General features: G+C 39.3%; 1 pseudogene; it reads left to right on the top strand.

The window, feature by feature from the left end:
* LOC103242035 (vomeronasal type-2 receptor 1-like) overlaps positions 1–12215 on the top strand; it is a 46326-nt pseudogene extending 34111 nt beyond the window's left edge.
* Positions 12216–16972: the final 4757 nt, after the last annotated feature.

Below are 16972 nucleotides of genomic sequence, written 5' to 3'. Positions count from 1 at the left end.
ACATATAATTCTCCTTATATCCCATTAGCCAGAATTTTGTTATGGTCATATCTAGCTGCAAAGGAAACTGGAAGATGTAGTACTCATGAAGTATGGGAGGGGCCACACAAGGGCATGAATGTCAGGAGATAAAGATTATTGGGGGCCATCTTGGAGACTGGTTCCCACATCTGTCTCTGGTCTGATCCCAGAAACTCATGTTGGGACATGGTAGCCTGAGTGGTATTCCCAGGTTGCCCACCTAATCAGAATACTCCTCTGCTTATATCCTTTAGTACCTCCCCTCTGAAGGATGAGCATCCGTGGTCTGGCACTTTCAGCCCTTTGTGATCTAGGCTCTGTCAGTATCTCTGATTCTATCACTCCTTCCATTACCACTTTACTCTCCTGCAACACTGAATTGCTTGTCATGCTCAACAGAGTCCACAGTGGCTGGAACCATTGTATCTTCATTTTTACTTTTATTTTCAAATTAATTGCGCAGTGTATCTAATTTTATGTCACCTTAGTTTCCTGTGAAAACTTTTCTTTCTTTCCTTGTTTTCCATGACCTTGATACTTTTGATAAGTACTGGTCAGCCAGTTTTAAAATGTTTCTCAACTTGAGTTTATCTAATTTATTTTTCTTATGACTAGAGTGAGGTTATGAATTTTTGGCAAGAATTCCATAGAGGTGATGTATCATTTTCTGTGCCCTATATCAGGAGGTACATGATGTAATTATGTCTGATTACTGGTGGTATTAACTTTGGTCACTTAATTACAGTGATGTCATCATATTTTCTTACCATGAAGTTATTGTGTTTTCCCTTGTAATGAATAATTATCTTGTGAAGTGATATTTTGAGACTCTGAAGATGTTCTGTTTCTCATAACATTTGACCACAAATTTTCACAGTCATTGATGGTTCTTCCTGCTTGAGATGGTTATTGTGTTGTTTGAAAAATGATGGCTTTCTATTTCCCTTATTCTTTCCACATTTATTAGCTGGAATTCTACTCCTCTTCCACTTATTTATATTAATATGGACTCGTGGATATTTATTTCTATTCTATAAGTAATTCTAATTTATAACTATCATTATATACTTTGCTGCTCAAAACTGCCCAGGTTTGACCATTGGGAACCCTTTGAGTTGGTTCCTGTCTCCTCTTGACACAGTCTTGTAATTTCTGAGCACTTCCTTCCTTTCTGGAACCCCAAGATGTTCCAAGCTCATCTTGTACTTTCTTGGTCCCAGCACTGTTGTCAACCATTTCTCCAAAGAGTGCTGGGACTTTGCATTTACTGAAGAATGGAATTTAGAAACAAGATCTGGGTGGGAGGTGAATTCATTGTTACTGAGGAGGTTGCAATAAATACAAAATGAGAAATCAAGTTATATTTTAAATGCATGGAAGAGTTCCTTAATTTTAGAAGAAATTCTCCAGGTTCTTTCTTTGCAATAAAGAAGAATGTTTCTATGATAAGGAACTACCCTCTAATTTATTATTTAAACTTTTCAATATTATAATTTAAATTTGCTCAAAGAGCAACGATCATGTGTTAGGGTTGCAGGGAAAAAGAGTGTTTAGGGAGGGCCAAGGAACTAAATAGTGTCTAGGTTAGTGTTGGTAGATTAGTCTGTAACAGGTGCATTCTGTTTGATACAGTCTCCATATGATGTCAGTAAATCAAGACCATGAAAAGCAAGTCCTCACAGTGGAGAGGGTTAACATGACCGTTTGTATTTTTAGTAGAGATGGAGTTTCACCATCTTGGCCAGGCTGGTCTTGAACTTCTTTTTTTTTTTTTTTTAATTTAATTTTATTTTTATTTTATTTTTTTTAAATTTATTTATTATGATTATACTTTAAGTTGTAGGGTACATGTGCACAACGTGCAGGTTTGTTACATATGTATACTTGTGCCATGTTGGTGTGCTGCACCCATCAACTCGTCATTTACATCAGGTATAACTCCCAATGCCATCCCTCCCCCCTCCCCCCTCCCCATGATAGGCCCCGGTGTGTGATGTTCCCCTTCCCGAGTCCAAGTGATCTCATTGTTCAGTTCCCACCTATGAGTGAGAACATGTGGTGTTTGGTTTTCTGTTCTTGTGATAGTTTGCTAAGAATGATGGTTTCCAGCTGCATCCATGTCCCTACAAAGGACACAAACTCATCCTTTTTTATGGCTGCATAGTATTCCATGGTGTATATGTGCCACATTTTCTTAATCCAATCTGTCACTGATGGACATTTGGGTTGATTCCAAGTCTTTGCTATTGTGAATAGTGCTGCAATAAACATACGTGTGCATGTGTCTTTATAGCAGCATAATTTATAATCCTTTGGGTATATACCCAGTAATGGGATGGCTGGGTCATATGGTACATCTAGTTCTAGATCCTTGAGGAATCGCCATACTGTTTTCCATAATGGTTGAACTAGTTTACAATCCCACCAACAGTGTAAAAGTGTTCCTATTTCTCCACCTCCTCTCCAGCACCTGTTGTTTCCTGACTTTTGAATGATCGCCATTCTAACTGGTGTGAGATGGTATCTCATTGTGGTTTTGATTTGCATTTCTCTGATGGCCAGTGATGATGAGCATTTTTTCATGTGTCTGTTGGCTGTATGAATGTCTTCTTTTGAGAAATGTCTGTTCATATCCTTTGCCCACTTTTTGATGGGGTTGTTTGTTTTTTTCTTGTAAATTTGTTTGAGTTCTTTGTAGGTTCTGGATATTAGCCCTTTGTCAGATGAGTAGATTGCAAAAATTTTCTCCCATTGTGTAGGTTGCCTGTTCACTCTGATGGTAGTTTCTTTTGCTGTGCAAAAGCTCTTTAGTTTAATGAGATCCCATTTGTCAATTTTGGCTTTTGCTGCCGTTGCTTTTGGTGTTTTAGACATGAAGTCTTTGCCCATGCCTATGTCCTGAATGGTACTACCTAGGTTTTCCTCTAGGATTTTTATGGTATTAGGTCTAACATTTAAGTCTCTAATCCATCTTGAATTAATTTTCATATAAGGAGTAAGGAAAGGATCCAGTTTCAGCTTTCTACTTATGGCTAGCCAATTTTCCCAGCACCATTTATTAAATAGGGAATCCTTTCCCCATTTCTTGTTTCTCTCAGGTTTGTCAAAGATCAGATGGCTGTAGATGTGTGGTATTATTTCTGAGGACTCTGTTCTGTTCCATTGGTCTATATCTCTGTTTTGGTACCAGTACCATGCTGTTTTGGTTACTGTAGCCTTGTAGTATAGTTTGAAGTCAGGTAGCGTGATGCCTCCAGCTTTGTTCTTTTGACTTAGGATTGTCTTGGAGATGCGGGCTCTTTTTTGGTTCCATATGAACTTTAAAGCAGTTTTTTCCAATTCTGTGAAGAAGCTCATTGGTAGCTTGATGGGGATGGCATTGAATCTATAAATTACCTTGGGCAGTATGGCCATTTTCACAATATTGATTCTTCCTATCCATGAGCATGGTATGTTCTTCCATTTGTTTGTGTCCTCTTTGATTTCACTGAGCAGTGGTTTGTAGTTCTCCTTGAAGAGGTCCTTTACATCCCTTGTAAGTTGGATTCCTAGGTATTTTGTTCTCTTTGAAGCAATTGTGAATGGAAGTTCATTCCTGATTTGGCTCTCTGTTTGACTGTTACTGGTGTATAAGAATGCTTGTGATTTTTGCACATTAATTTTGTATCCTGAGACTTTGCTGAAGTTGCTTATCAGCTTAAGGAGATTTTGGGCTGAGACAATGGGGTTTTCTAAATATACAATCATGTCATCTGCAAAGAGGGACAATTTGATTTCTTCTTTTCCTAACTGAATCCCCTTGATTTCTTTCTCTTGCCTGATTGCCCTAGCCAGAACTTCCAACACTATGTTGAATAGGAGTGGTGAGAGAGGGCATCCCTGTCTTGTGCCAGTTTTCAAAGGGAATTTTTCCAGTTTTTGCCCATTCAGTATGATATTGGCTGTGGGTTTGTCATAAATAGCTCTTATGATTTTGAGGTACGTTCCATCAATACCGAATTTATTGAGCGTTTTTAGCATGAAGGGCTGTTGAATTTTGTCAAAAGCCTTTTCTGCATCTATTGAGATAATGATGTGGTTCTTGTCTTTGGTTCTGTTTATATGCTGGATTATGTTTATTGATTTGCGAATGTTGAACCAGCCTTGCATCCCAGGGATGAAGCCCACTTGATCCTGGTGGATAAGCTTTTTGATGTGTTGCTGAATCTGGTTTGCCAGTATTTTATTGAGGATTTTTGCATCGATGTTCATCAGGGATATTGGTCTAAAATTCTCTTTTTTTGTTGTGTCTCTGCCAGGCTTTGGTATCAGGATGATGTTGGCCTCATAAAATGAGTTAGGGAGGATTCCCTCTTTTTCTATTGATTGGAATAGTTTCAGAAGGAATGGTACCAACTCCTCCTTGTACCTCTGGTAGAATTCAGCTGTGAATCCATCTGGTCCTGGACTTTTTTTGGTTGGTAGGCTATTAATTATTGCCTCAATTTCAGAGCCTGCTATTGGTCTATTCAGGGATTCAACTTCTTCCTGGTTTAGTCTTGGAAGAGTGTAAGTGTCCAGGAAATTATCCATTTCTTCTAGATTTTCCAGTTTATTTGCATAGAGGTGTTTATAGTATTCTCTGATGGTAGTTTGTATTTCTGTGGGGTCGGTGGTGATATCCCCTTTATCATTTTTAATTGCGTCGATTTGATTCTTCTCTCTTTTCTTCTTTATTAGTCTTGCTAGTGGTCTGTCAATTTTGTTGATCCCAAAGTGCTGGGATTACAGGTGTGAGCCACTGTGCCCGGCCCAGTACTGTAGAGCTTTGGATAATCCAGTTCTATGTTTACTTCGGGATGACATGTAGAGTTACAGTCAATTGATAAGGTAGTGAAAAAGAATTGGCAATTTCATCTTCCGTGTGAATCTCAGAATGAAAGAACCAGGAAAAGTGAGAGAGATGAAAGTGATGTCAGCATAGCCAGAGAATGCTTTTTGTTTGCTGACACAGGACTTTCTTTTGGAGGAAAGGGTGTCTTTTTTCATCTTGTTTATTTTTCATGTATTTTCCCTCTTGAGCTCAGATCTGAGATCCCCAAACAGTCTTCCAAATCATGCTGGGAAAGCATCTAAAAATAGTAGGAAAAAAACCCTCAAGATTTCTGAGTTGGTATGCTGTACCAGACACCTGTGAGATCTTTGTCTGTCAGACTATTCCTCTCTGCTTTCTATGTGTAGCAATAAACATCTATTGACTTATGTACGCTCACAGAAGAATACAGACATGCACACATACTCAGTAGTTTATTGGTCTATCTTTAAGCAGCACTTGAGTATATTTTGGCTAGATGTAAAAACAGCCACTTGTCAGTGTTTACCACTGTAGTGACCAGAGCTCTCTGCAGCATTTTATGCCTTTGATCTAGAATTTGCTCTGCCCAATACAGTAGTACCTAACCACAGATAGCTTTTTTTTTTTTTTTTTTTTGAGACAGAGTCTCGCTCTGTGGCCAGGCTGGAGTGTAGTGGTGCAATCTCGGCTCACTGCCCCCCTGCCTCCTGGGTTCAAGCGATTCCCCTGCCCGTCTCCTGAGTAGCTGGGACTACAGATGTGCACCACCACGCTCGGCTAATTTTTGTATTTTTAGTAGAGACAGGGTTTCACCATGTTAGCCAGATGGTCTTGATCTCTTAACCTCGTGATCTGCCCGCCTCAGCCTCCCAAAGTGCTGGGATTACAGGCGTGAGCCACCACGCCTGGCCACAGATAGCTTTACAATGCAAATTATTTAAAATAAAAATAAAAGGAAAATTCAGCTCTTAGTCACATTAACTACATTTCAAGTGTTCAATATCCAAATGTAGCTAGGGGCTACCATACAGAACAACAGAGATATGTAACACTTCTGTCACTGCAGAAAGGACAGAGCTGCCCTAAGTCTAGGCTATAAGCCATCTTATGTGGCCCAGAGCTCTCTCTGAATGGTGAGCTACTTGATGAATGGGCTTGAGACTTCACTTTTGTATTCCTTTTGGTTAGGTATATAGTAGTTCCCCAATATATTGTTTTACATGAAAAGGAAGATGTTATTCTTTGCATATACATGGTTCGAAGAATGCTTGCTCTACTGAAAATTGACAGAAAAATAGTAAAATCTAATAGTAGATTTTTCTTTTAATAATCTTCATTAGGGTATAGTAATTTATTTTTCTTATCTTCTATATTAAAATTGGGATTAGGTTTGTATAATGAAATTACTTCAAATGTAATTCAATACAAATTTACTAAGCATCTACTATAAATCCAACTCTGGGTTAAACATTGCAAAAATAAGGCAATTGCCCCTAATTAACTGAGTAAATATTTGTTGAGAACAGTAGCATATATGCATAGGAACTGAGGATACGTCAATGTGTAAAACAGAACAAATCCCAGCCTAATGGGATTACCATTTCAGTGGAAGGAAGTAGGCAACAAACAAGACAAATACAGACATTATACTGTATCTTAAAGGATGTTAATGTCAGGGAGAAACAAATAGCAGGACTGAGATAGGGAGTGCTGGGGGGACTGTTGCACTGAAATTTCATATAGTGTGGTCAGGGAAAGCCTCGCTAGAGTGACATTTGAACAGAAATTCAAATGAAAATGTGTTCATGCATTACCTAGGGGAAGAATATTTCCAGCAGAGGGAACAGCATCTTCTAAACCCTGAGGCATGTGTGCTTGGCACTTTGGAGGAACAGTAAAGAAGTCAGTGTGACTGGAAAGAGTGAAAGAGAGGGAGAGCAGGAAAGGAGGTGAGAGAGGTTAGAGAGGGACAGATCATGCAGGGCCCTGTTGACTTTTGAAGGCCTTTGGCTTTTACACTGAGTGAGAGGGGAAACCATGAAAATCTTGACAGAGGAGGGCCATGATCCGACTCAGGTATCATTGTTTGCCATGTTGCAAATCAGTGGAAGGAGTAGGGTATGGGGGCAAGAACAGAACTAAGGAGACAGTTAAAAGACCATAAAATCATCCAAAATAATGAAGGTAGCCTGGCCCAGGATAGAAGTGATGGAGGTGGCAAAAAGTCATTAGATTCTGGACATCTCATGGATACCTTATAGGTAGAAGACATCAAATTTGCTGACTGGTTGGACCTGGAAGTGTTTTTTTTTTTTTTACATCAGACAATTAGAGGACAATACAAAGAATGATTTAAGTCATAATGGTAAACTGAGTCTGGTGGTTGGTGAGAAGGTGGACTTGAGTGGAAGAGAGAGTCCATACAGGCAAGTAATAGAATATAAGGTTGGAGATGATGGATAGGAATGGTGGTGTTGATGACAGAAATGAGGAATAGGCTTTATGGGACAGTTTTGGACATGTTGAATTTGAGGTGATGGTGGAATCTTAATGTAGGAACATATTGGAAGTTCAGAATATGGAACTAGATAGAGGTCAGGTGGGAAAGGTTGGTCTTAGAGATCAAGATTTGGGAGTTCTTCTACAGAGATACTGGTGGAAGACAATAGAATGAAGGAACTGCTTTACAGTAAGAGAGAAAACCAGAGGATCAAGGACCACAACCAGGACCCAAGGGAACCCAAGGGAGCTTGCGTTTCAAGGAGGGGTTGATCAAAAGTGTCAGGTATTGAAGAAAGCTGAAGGAAAATGTGGCTAGAGGAAAATCTCTCAGACATGGCAAGAAGAGTTTTAGTGAGGTGAGTGTGTTGGCAGATAGATCACAGAGATTGAGAAGGGAAGGAATACTGATAAATGGAACGAAAAGGTATCAGCTCATTGTTAATGAAATAATGATAATGATAATAATAATAATAATAAAGGAACATCGAGAGCTATTTCTTGAAAACTGGATCGGGGTGAGGAATTCTAGTTCATTCTGTGGTGATTTTATTGTTCATCTTTCAGAATTTGAGAATACCTTGCTATCACTCCTTACTGTAATAGGTACTCCTCAAAGTGCATTGAAAATATGATTTTACAGATATATATGTATGAAACATATAAGAAGCTTATCTACTGTGTATACATACTTCTGTAACATTACGTACCATAACCTAGCTCAGAGATTTCTAGTATTTTCTATATTATCTAATTCAGATTTACCTGGAAAACTCAACATATGAAAATTCTGATTTGTAAAATAAATATAAATGTAATCATGCATCTTCCAAAATGATTCTTTGCTTAATGGAAAAGCATTTTATTTCTTAAACAGGAAACTCCCTAATGGATTAAGAAACAAACTATTTAAAAACCTGCATTTATTCTGGGTTTCAAGGCACACATCCGTGTAGAATGTAAAAGGAGGCCTGTGTTTACTACTGAGATTTTGAAATTCATTTAGCGAGAAAATATTTCAATGCTATGCCTTGTCTGCTTTTCCTTTTGCCCTCCTCCTTCACAAGCAGGAACAGACCTGTCAAATGGTCTCATCCCCAGAGTCCTGTAGGCATGGAGCCTGGTCTGGATCCCCAAGGTTAGAAAGAAGTAGGCTTAGGATTAGCTTTGCATTTCTAGAATCAACAATGAGACTCTCTTTTAGCAAAATTCCTCTCTAGGTTCTCCATGTTGTTATTTTCTTTGTTCATTATCTTCACTCAGGTATCCTGGGTTTCCCGGAAATCACAAAGCTTCCATGGAAATTCAAATGGGCTCTTTCTCAGCCTCATGAGTGCTAGAGACAAAGGGCTTTGTTAATCTGTCATATTTGTCTTTGCTAGCTTCCTCATTCAGTGTGTACTGATGCATGTGCTCCTGGGACTTGGAAGGGGATTCGTCAGGGGGAACCAATATGCTGCTTTGACTCCGTCCCATGGCTGATGGACACGTGTCACAGAAACCAGGTAGAGATGGTAATTTCTTCATTGATATGAGGATGCTTTTAGATCAAACATGTTTTTGCAAAGAAGGCCTCAGGAGCTTTCTTTATAAATAGGTATGAACAACTTATAACAAAAATAATTAAAATCCTTCACATTATTGGATGCTTTGTGCACTGTGAAAGAAACATAGTATTGTGTTTCAGTTCTAAAGCTGCTACAGTTGGGAAAATACCTACAACCTTGAAGTTAATAGAGGAAAATGCAAAATAAAATATATGAAATGTGAAATATGAGTAGGATTCATAAAAAATATTTTAAAGTGTTTGTTTCTGAAAAAATTAAATGCTAGTTATATTCATAATCAGAAGACAGGGGACGTATATTGTACTATGTTTTATTGAATTAGCTCTAATTTGGAGTTATAAGATCTAAAATTTCATCCCTAAAGGCAATTGGCTTAAGGTCATCAGTACTCAAAATTTGTAGGACACATGATTTCTGTAACCCCTGCTCTATGAATTCTTCACTATGGCCTGCCAAATTGCTGCTCTTAATGACCAGAATTTTAACTGGGCTCAGTGTGCTCGGTCTTGTGAAGCATGTTGGAGCAGGTTTATTTTTATCTCTACCTTCTGTTAAAGATAACACAAAGTGTACTTGTCTTTTGTCAAATGGCCCTCAATAGCAATTCTTTATAAAAGAATTTTGAGGGCCAGGCACGGTGGCTCACGTCTGTAATCCCAGAACTTTGGGAAGCCGAGACAGGTGGATCATGAGGTCAGGAGATCGAGACCATCCTGGCTAACATGGTGAAACCCCGTCTCTACTAAAAATACATAAAATTAGCTGGGTGTGGTGGTGGGTGCCTGTAGTCCCAGCTACTCAGGAGGCTAAGGCAGGAGAGTGGTGTGAACCTGGGAGGCGGAGCTTGCAGTGAGCTGAGATCCGGCCACTGCACTCCAGCCTGGGCAACAGAGTGAGACTCTGTCTCGAAAAAAAAAAAAAAAAAAGTAACATTTTCCCAAAATGGAAAACAAGAACTATGCAACCTGAACAACTCCTTGGACCCCACACAGCCCACTCTCTGCGTAGAGTTACATCCCGGGAAGTCCAATACAGCAGTGAAAAGTGATTAAACAGGAATTGCAATCTTTCCTGTATCTTTCAAAGAACATTAAAGAAATCAATTTCACAGTCTACTATAAACTCATATCAAATAGTCTTATGTTCTGACATTCTCCCTTATAGCTTCCACCCAGCTAAATGCACCAGATCTTCTCAGTGTCAAGCACCATGTAGGTTCTTCTCCTTCTTCTTCCCCTTCCCCATCTTCTTCTCCTTCCCCTTCCCCATCTTCTTCTCTTTCTCCTTTTTCCCTTCTCCTGCCCCTCCCCCTCCCCTTCCTGCTCCTTCTCCTTCTCCTTCTTCTTCTTCCTCATTTTCTTCTTCCTCCTCCTCCTCTTCCTCCCCCTCCCCCTCCACTGCTGCTGCTTCTTCTTTTCTTTCTTTGTCTCTCTCTCTCTCTCCCACTCTCTCACTTTTTGAGTTGGAGTCTTGCACTGTCACCCAGGCTGGAGTTTAGTGGCACTATCTTGGCTCACTGCAACCTCAGCCTCCTGGGCTCAAGTAATCCTCCCGTCTCAGCCTCCCAAGTAATTGGGACTACAGGCATGCACTGTCATGCCCGGCTGATTTTTTTTATTATTTGGCAGAGACAAGGTTTTGCCATGTTGCCCAGGCTGGTCTCAAATTCCTGGGCTCAAGTGATCCACTCACCTCAGCCTCCCAAAGTGCTGGGATTACAGGCCTGGGCCACTGTGCCCAGCCTTGTTTTTCTTCTTATCCTCAATTACTCTACCTATTCCTTCAAATCTGCATCTGGAGGGTGAAGAGGGGAAAAGCTCTGAGTAAGCAAAGACAAAATTCTCTTTCATAAGGGTGATGTTGAATGAAAGACAGAAAACATTTGTATTTTCATCAACCTTACTCCTGTCACAATTCTCTCGATTGTTTTGCCTCAGTAGCTTTAATTTTTTTTACATTTTTTTCATTTGTGGATTGTTCTTGGGTTTATGAGGATACGCACCACTCTTCTCAATTAGCTAACTGGAGTAGTAAGAAAGAAGCTTGTTACTGGAAAAGGCCAGTGCAGGAAAGGCTGAAACTGAGAAGGGAGACTGACTTTCCAAAACTGAAAATAATTCTCAATCTGTAATATTATCTGTACACTCTAAGGCCATTTTATCACTATTTATTTTGAGATACTATATATATTCTACATAAAGGGATTTTTAACAAGACCCCACTCTAGAACTATGAAGGCTCTGGGATATTCACAGTGGAAGGGGACAATTGGATTTCTTTGCAGTCAATTCTCTGTTCTTTATTCAATAGGTCAAAGGGAGTGTGAACAATGTGATGAAGACTATTGGTCAAATGCACAAAAGAGCAAGTGTGTGCCGAAACAGGTGGAATACCTTGCTTATGATGAGGCCTTGGGATTCACGCCTGTCATTCTTTCTGTCTTTGGGGCATCTGTGGTCTTGGCAATCACAACTGTGTATGTGATACACAGGCACACTCCGCTTGTGAATGCCAATGACCAGCAGCTGAATTTTCTCATTCGGTTTTCTCTGATCATCACGCTGCTGTCGTCCATGCTTTCCACTGGCAAGCCACACAATTGGTACTGCATGGCCCACCAGGTCACTCTGGCACTGGGCTTTTCTCTTTGCCTGTCTTGCATTCTTGGAAAGACTATTTCACTGTTTTTAGCCTACAGAATTTCCAAATCCAAAACTCGACTTACATCCATGCACCTGCTTTATCAGATAATCATTGTGCTAATCTCTGTTTTATTTGAGATTGACATATGTACAGCCTACTTGGTATTGGAACCTCCCAGGGTATACAAGAACATGGAACCTCAAAATGCAAAGATCATTCTGGGATGCAATGAAGGTTCCATAGAGTTTTTGTGCTCGATGTTTGGGATTGATGTCTTCCTAGCCTCGCTATGTTTTCTTACAACTTTTGTGACTTGCCAGTTGCCAGATAATTACTATGAAGGAAAATGCGTCACCTTTGGGATGCTCATCTTTTTCATCGTCTGGATCTCTTTTGTCCCTGCTTATTTGAGCACCAAAGGCAAGTTCAAAGTGGCTGTGTAAATATTTGCAATCTCAGCATTCAGCTATGGTTTGTTGGGTTGTATGTTTGCTTCTAAGTGCTTCATTATTTTGCTGAGGCCACAGAGGAACACTGATGAAATTGTTGGTGGAAGAGTCTCTGCCACAGATAAGAGCATCCAACTGACCTCAGCTTCTGTGAGCAGTAAGCTTCACAATACCACAGTGTCAATTGTTCTGGATGACTAGAGTTGTGATTTACATGTGTCCTTCGAAGCTGCAACGATGATGTGGTTCAACATTCCCTTTCAGGTTGCTCCTGTAGCAGCTGCCTAATACTCTCGGGTCACATTGAGGATTTGGGTTTTGGTGGTGTAGTCTTAGCATGGTATATCAAATCTTGTACTATCAGATACCATTTAGCATGAACCAGAATATCTTTTACTATTGAAATTAAAACCTATTTCATTCAAACATTTTGAAATACTTTGGCATAAGGACTATGCAATAGAGGATACAGTAGGAGCCAGTTATCTAAAATGATAGATAAGGCTGGATGCAGTGGCTCATGCCTGTAATCCTACCACTTTGGGACACCGAGGTGGGTGGATCACTTGAGGTCAGGAGGTCGAGGCCAGCCCAGACAACATGGTGAAACCCCATCTTTACTAAAAATACAAAAATTAGCCAGGAGTGGTGGTGCATGCCTGTAGTCCCAGTTACTCAGGAGGCTGAGGTGAGAGGATCGCTTAAACCTGGATGGCGGAAGTTGCAGTTAGCCGAGATCTCACCACTGCATTCCAGTCTGGGTGACAGAGACACCAACTCAATTAAAAAAATATATAGAGATAAACAAATTTAGTTCTTGAATGTCGTCGTTCTTACATCATGGATGTCTGATCTAGAAATTTACCTAAAACAAAATCACTTCATGGGGAACAAGAGAGACATTTTGTTCTACATTCTGTTAATGTATCTCTGAAATACACAACTTTTCTCTGATTGAGGTGAGAATTACAACTCATGGAGCAGGGGGTTTGGAAGAGAATTTATTGTGACATACAGAGAATATTGAAGGAATTGCGATGTCAACAAAACTCAGTTTTTTTCTTGAACATGTGTAGAAGTAGACACGTTTCTCCCAGAGAGAAGGCAAGTCTACAAATCTATCTGCTACAGATTTTCCTGGGGGAGAATACGTGGTAAAGTACCTGAGTTTTAAAACATCCTTCTGCTTGAAAAAAAAGAAAAAAATTAAGAGTTGGCAAAGCAATTATTAAGTACATTATATAGTGAAGACATGAATAGCAAAAAAGCAGATGTTTACCTAGAGTAGGTATTAGAATGCAAGATTTTTTAGGATAAATTGAGTGATTGATAGATACTTGCCCTCTGATTATGTACAGTTACCTGGAATTTGATTTCCATGTGAAAATGTTATAAAATATTTTCAATCTTTTTCTAGATATGAAACTTTGAAAATGACCTATATACATTTACGTGTATATGAATATGTGTGGAAAAACAGAATTTGTAGAAATGCTGGTAAGTAAAAAATGCTTGTGTATATTTAACTCTAGAAGTTGACAGGATCAGAAAGAACTCTCTCTTCAAGATAACTTGATGTTTGTGAATTTCAGTTAAGCAAGCTGGGCAGAGATTCATGGAGGCTCATGGGAGCAGAAAGTGAAAGTGTGATGACTAGTTTAGCAGGACAAGTCTGGTGGGAACTTATTTACTGATTTTTTTTTTTTTTTTTTTTAAGAATGATAATTCTAGACCAGACAAAGGGAACGAGCTTCCTGTAATTTAAATAGTAAGTTTACCTGAAGGTTCAGCAAAGCTCAAAATGACCCCTTTATTGGAGAGCCAGTGGTATTCCCAGGACTTTCTGGGCAAGCATCTATTCACACATCCATTTCCCAACACTTTTACAGCCCATAGAATTGTTAGAGGAGAGCCTATATCATAGCATGAGGAATGGGGAAACGACTTTCTTTGGCCCTTCTTTTGACCCAGGGAGGAACGCTGGAAAAGAATGCTTTGTCAAAATATGGAGCAATAAAAAAGTGATAATCTGTGAGTTAATTTCTTATTTAGGTATACATTCAGCTTGAGTATTCTCAATGATTTACCTTGAGATTATAAACAAAAGCTAAAAGATGGCTCATGTCTAGTAACTTGGTTTACTTTTGTCTTCAAAATATTTTAATATCAGGGTAATCCTCTTCTTTTCTGAGTTGTTGATTATTGAACATACGGTCTCTAAAAAGATAATTCCAGAAGTCCATTTGGGTAATATCAAAGACTCAATTATCTCCTTTCATTTAGCATGGCTTAGTAATACTGTCTTGGCAAACGTGTGTTCTTTGCATTATTATTATTTTTTTTGATCAGCAATACATTTGGGAAATTAGAGAAAATAAACGTCATTAAAAACAAAATATCAACTGAACTTGCATGTTTAACATTAATATTTACTTATACAACTTTACAATTTTAAGATACAATTTTCATCTAAAATAGTCTGAAGTTACCACTTGTCGATTTGGTATACGTGTATTGTTATAGAAACTGGCTTATGGCAGTTAAAATGAATAATATATGATTGTCAAAGGATGATGGTCTAATTTGTAGTATTGTTTTATTCTTTGTAATTAATTACTTAATGTTAAAATATTTCCCACAAATCGAAAAAATATTTTCTCTTTGGATGAATGCATCATGTAAAAGTCATTTCTAGTGAAGAAACAACGACTGAAATCTCTATCAGCACATGTTGTTTTGTAAGACAATCTCATTTAGAAGTTGCTAGTTACACTCCTTGCTGTGGAAGAGCACTTGCTGGTAACTACATACTGGGCCTTGGGGAGCAGCTCAGAATTAGTTTCAGGTGTTGCATCAAAATTATGTAGTTGCTGGCTTGGGAGTAGTAGAAAGATTAATTACTTGAAAAGAAAAAGGATACTTTACTCAGGGCTGACATAGCACATGCAGGATTGAGCTCCTTTGGTAAATGAGATGTTTATCAGGGCTGCTCAAACCCACCCCATGAGGTTAATTTTTTGCATTAAGGCAAAGATAATTCCTGATAAAAAGTGAATATACTTTCAAAAAGGATGATATTCCCACTGCCAGGTTAATTTCCTTAAAACTCCACTCTGATCTCATCTCTTCCCTGCTCATCAACTCCCAGTGGTTTTCCACTATCTACAGCATGAGTTTAGCCCTCATAGTCTGACATTCAAGACTCTCAAAATTCTTTTCCATTTTCTGTGTTCAACAGTTGTCACCTGTCACCTTCCTGCCGGTATCCTTTTAACACAATTCAGCTGCACTCCTGCAATTTCTGGACCTCACCTCTCATTTTTTAGAGTTCACACTAGTCACATGGTTCCCTTTTTCCCCGAATGTTCTGATAGCACTTCATCCCTTCCTGCGCATCTCCCTCCCTCCTTCATTTCCCTCTCTGCTTTCTCTCTTCCCTCCTTAAGGGCTTGATGTACTCTAGACTCAAAGTTAGACACAGAAGAAACACAAAGATGAGACATTGTTCCCCATCTCCAGGTGCTTGCCATCTTTTGGGGTAATAGGTAATAAACCAACAATTATGCTATGATGTGATAAAGCTGTGATTGTGGTCGCATAGAGGAAGGGCAGGGCGAGTTAAGGTCAAGGAAGGCTTCCTGGGCGACGTGTCACTTGAACAAACTCCAGAAGGACAAGAAGGAACTAGCCATACGAAAGGAAGACTCACTAATGTTTGCACTCTACGTAGCCTACTACTTGGAGCATAGTAAGTGTCAGCTTCCCGTCCTCTTTTGTTTGTTTGTTTTGGGATTTTTTTGGCTTGTTTTTTGTTTCCCCCTTCCTTTTTTAAAAAATGAAGCATTCCAGCACTTTGGGAGGCCGAGGCGGGTGGATCACGAGGTCAGGAGATCGACACCATCCTGGCTAACATGGTGAAACCCCGTCTCTACTAAAAAATACAAAATATTAGCTGGGCGTGGTGGCAGGCACCTGTGTCCCAGCTACTCGGGAGACTGAGGCAGGAGAATGGCGTGAACCCGGGAGGCAGAGCTTGCAGTGAGCTGAGTTCGAGCTACTGCACTCCAGCCTGGGTGACAGAATGAGAGTCCATTTCCAAAAAAAAAAAAAAAAAAAAAAAAGAAGAAGCATTGTAGGACTTTATCTGTGACTCTGTCATGTCACTGACCATTTTCTGCCTCATACTAGGGTTATCTACTTTCTTGTCCGGGTCTACCTCTACATTATACATTATTTCATGAAGGGAACTTGAAATCTATTTAGGTATGCATCTATTTCTCTGTCTATCCATCTATCTTTGTGGCCTTTTCATATAGAATATAACTTGCATTTAATTGGCATCTAATCTTTTTATATAAAACATTTTAAAACTTTTATTTTAGGTTCAGGAGCATGTGTGCAGGTTCGTTACATAGGTAAACTCACGTTGCAGGGGTTTGTTGTACAGATTATTTCATCACCCAGGTACTAAACCTAGTACACAATAGTTACTTTTTCTGCTCTTCTCCCTCCTTTCACCCTCCACCCTCAAGGAGGCCCCAGTGTCTGCTGTTCCCTTATTTTTGTCCACGAGTTCTCATCATTTAGCTCCCACTTGTAAGAGCATGCAGTATTTGGTTTTTTGTTCCTGTGTTGATTTGCTAAGGGTAATGGCCTCCAACTCCATCCATGTTCTTGCAAAAGACATGATCTAGTTCTTTTTTATGGCTGCATAGTGGTCAGTGGTATACATGTACCACATTTTCTTTAGTCTATCACTGATGGACATTTAGGTTGATTCCATGTCTTTGCTATTGTGAATAGTGATGCAGTAAACCTACACATGCTTGTGTCTTTGTTATGGAGTGATTTATATTTCTTTGGGTATATACCCAGTAATGGGATTGCTGAGTTGAATGGTAGTCCTGTTTTTCGCTCTTCAAGGAATTGCCACACTGCTTTCCACAATGGTTAAACTA

Source organism: Chlorocebus sabaeus, chromosome 15, assembly GCF_047675955.1.
Source record: "Chlorocebus sabaeus isolate Y175 chromosome 15, mChlSab1.0.hap1, whole genome shotgun sequence".
In the NCBI taxonomy this organism is placed as follows: Eukaryota; Metazoa; Chordata; class Mammalia; order Primates; family Cercopithecidae; genus Chlorocebus; species Chlorocebus sabaeus.
Note: the sequence above shows the minus strand (reverse complement) of the source record. Positions and strands in the feature narration are given on the sequence as shown.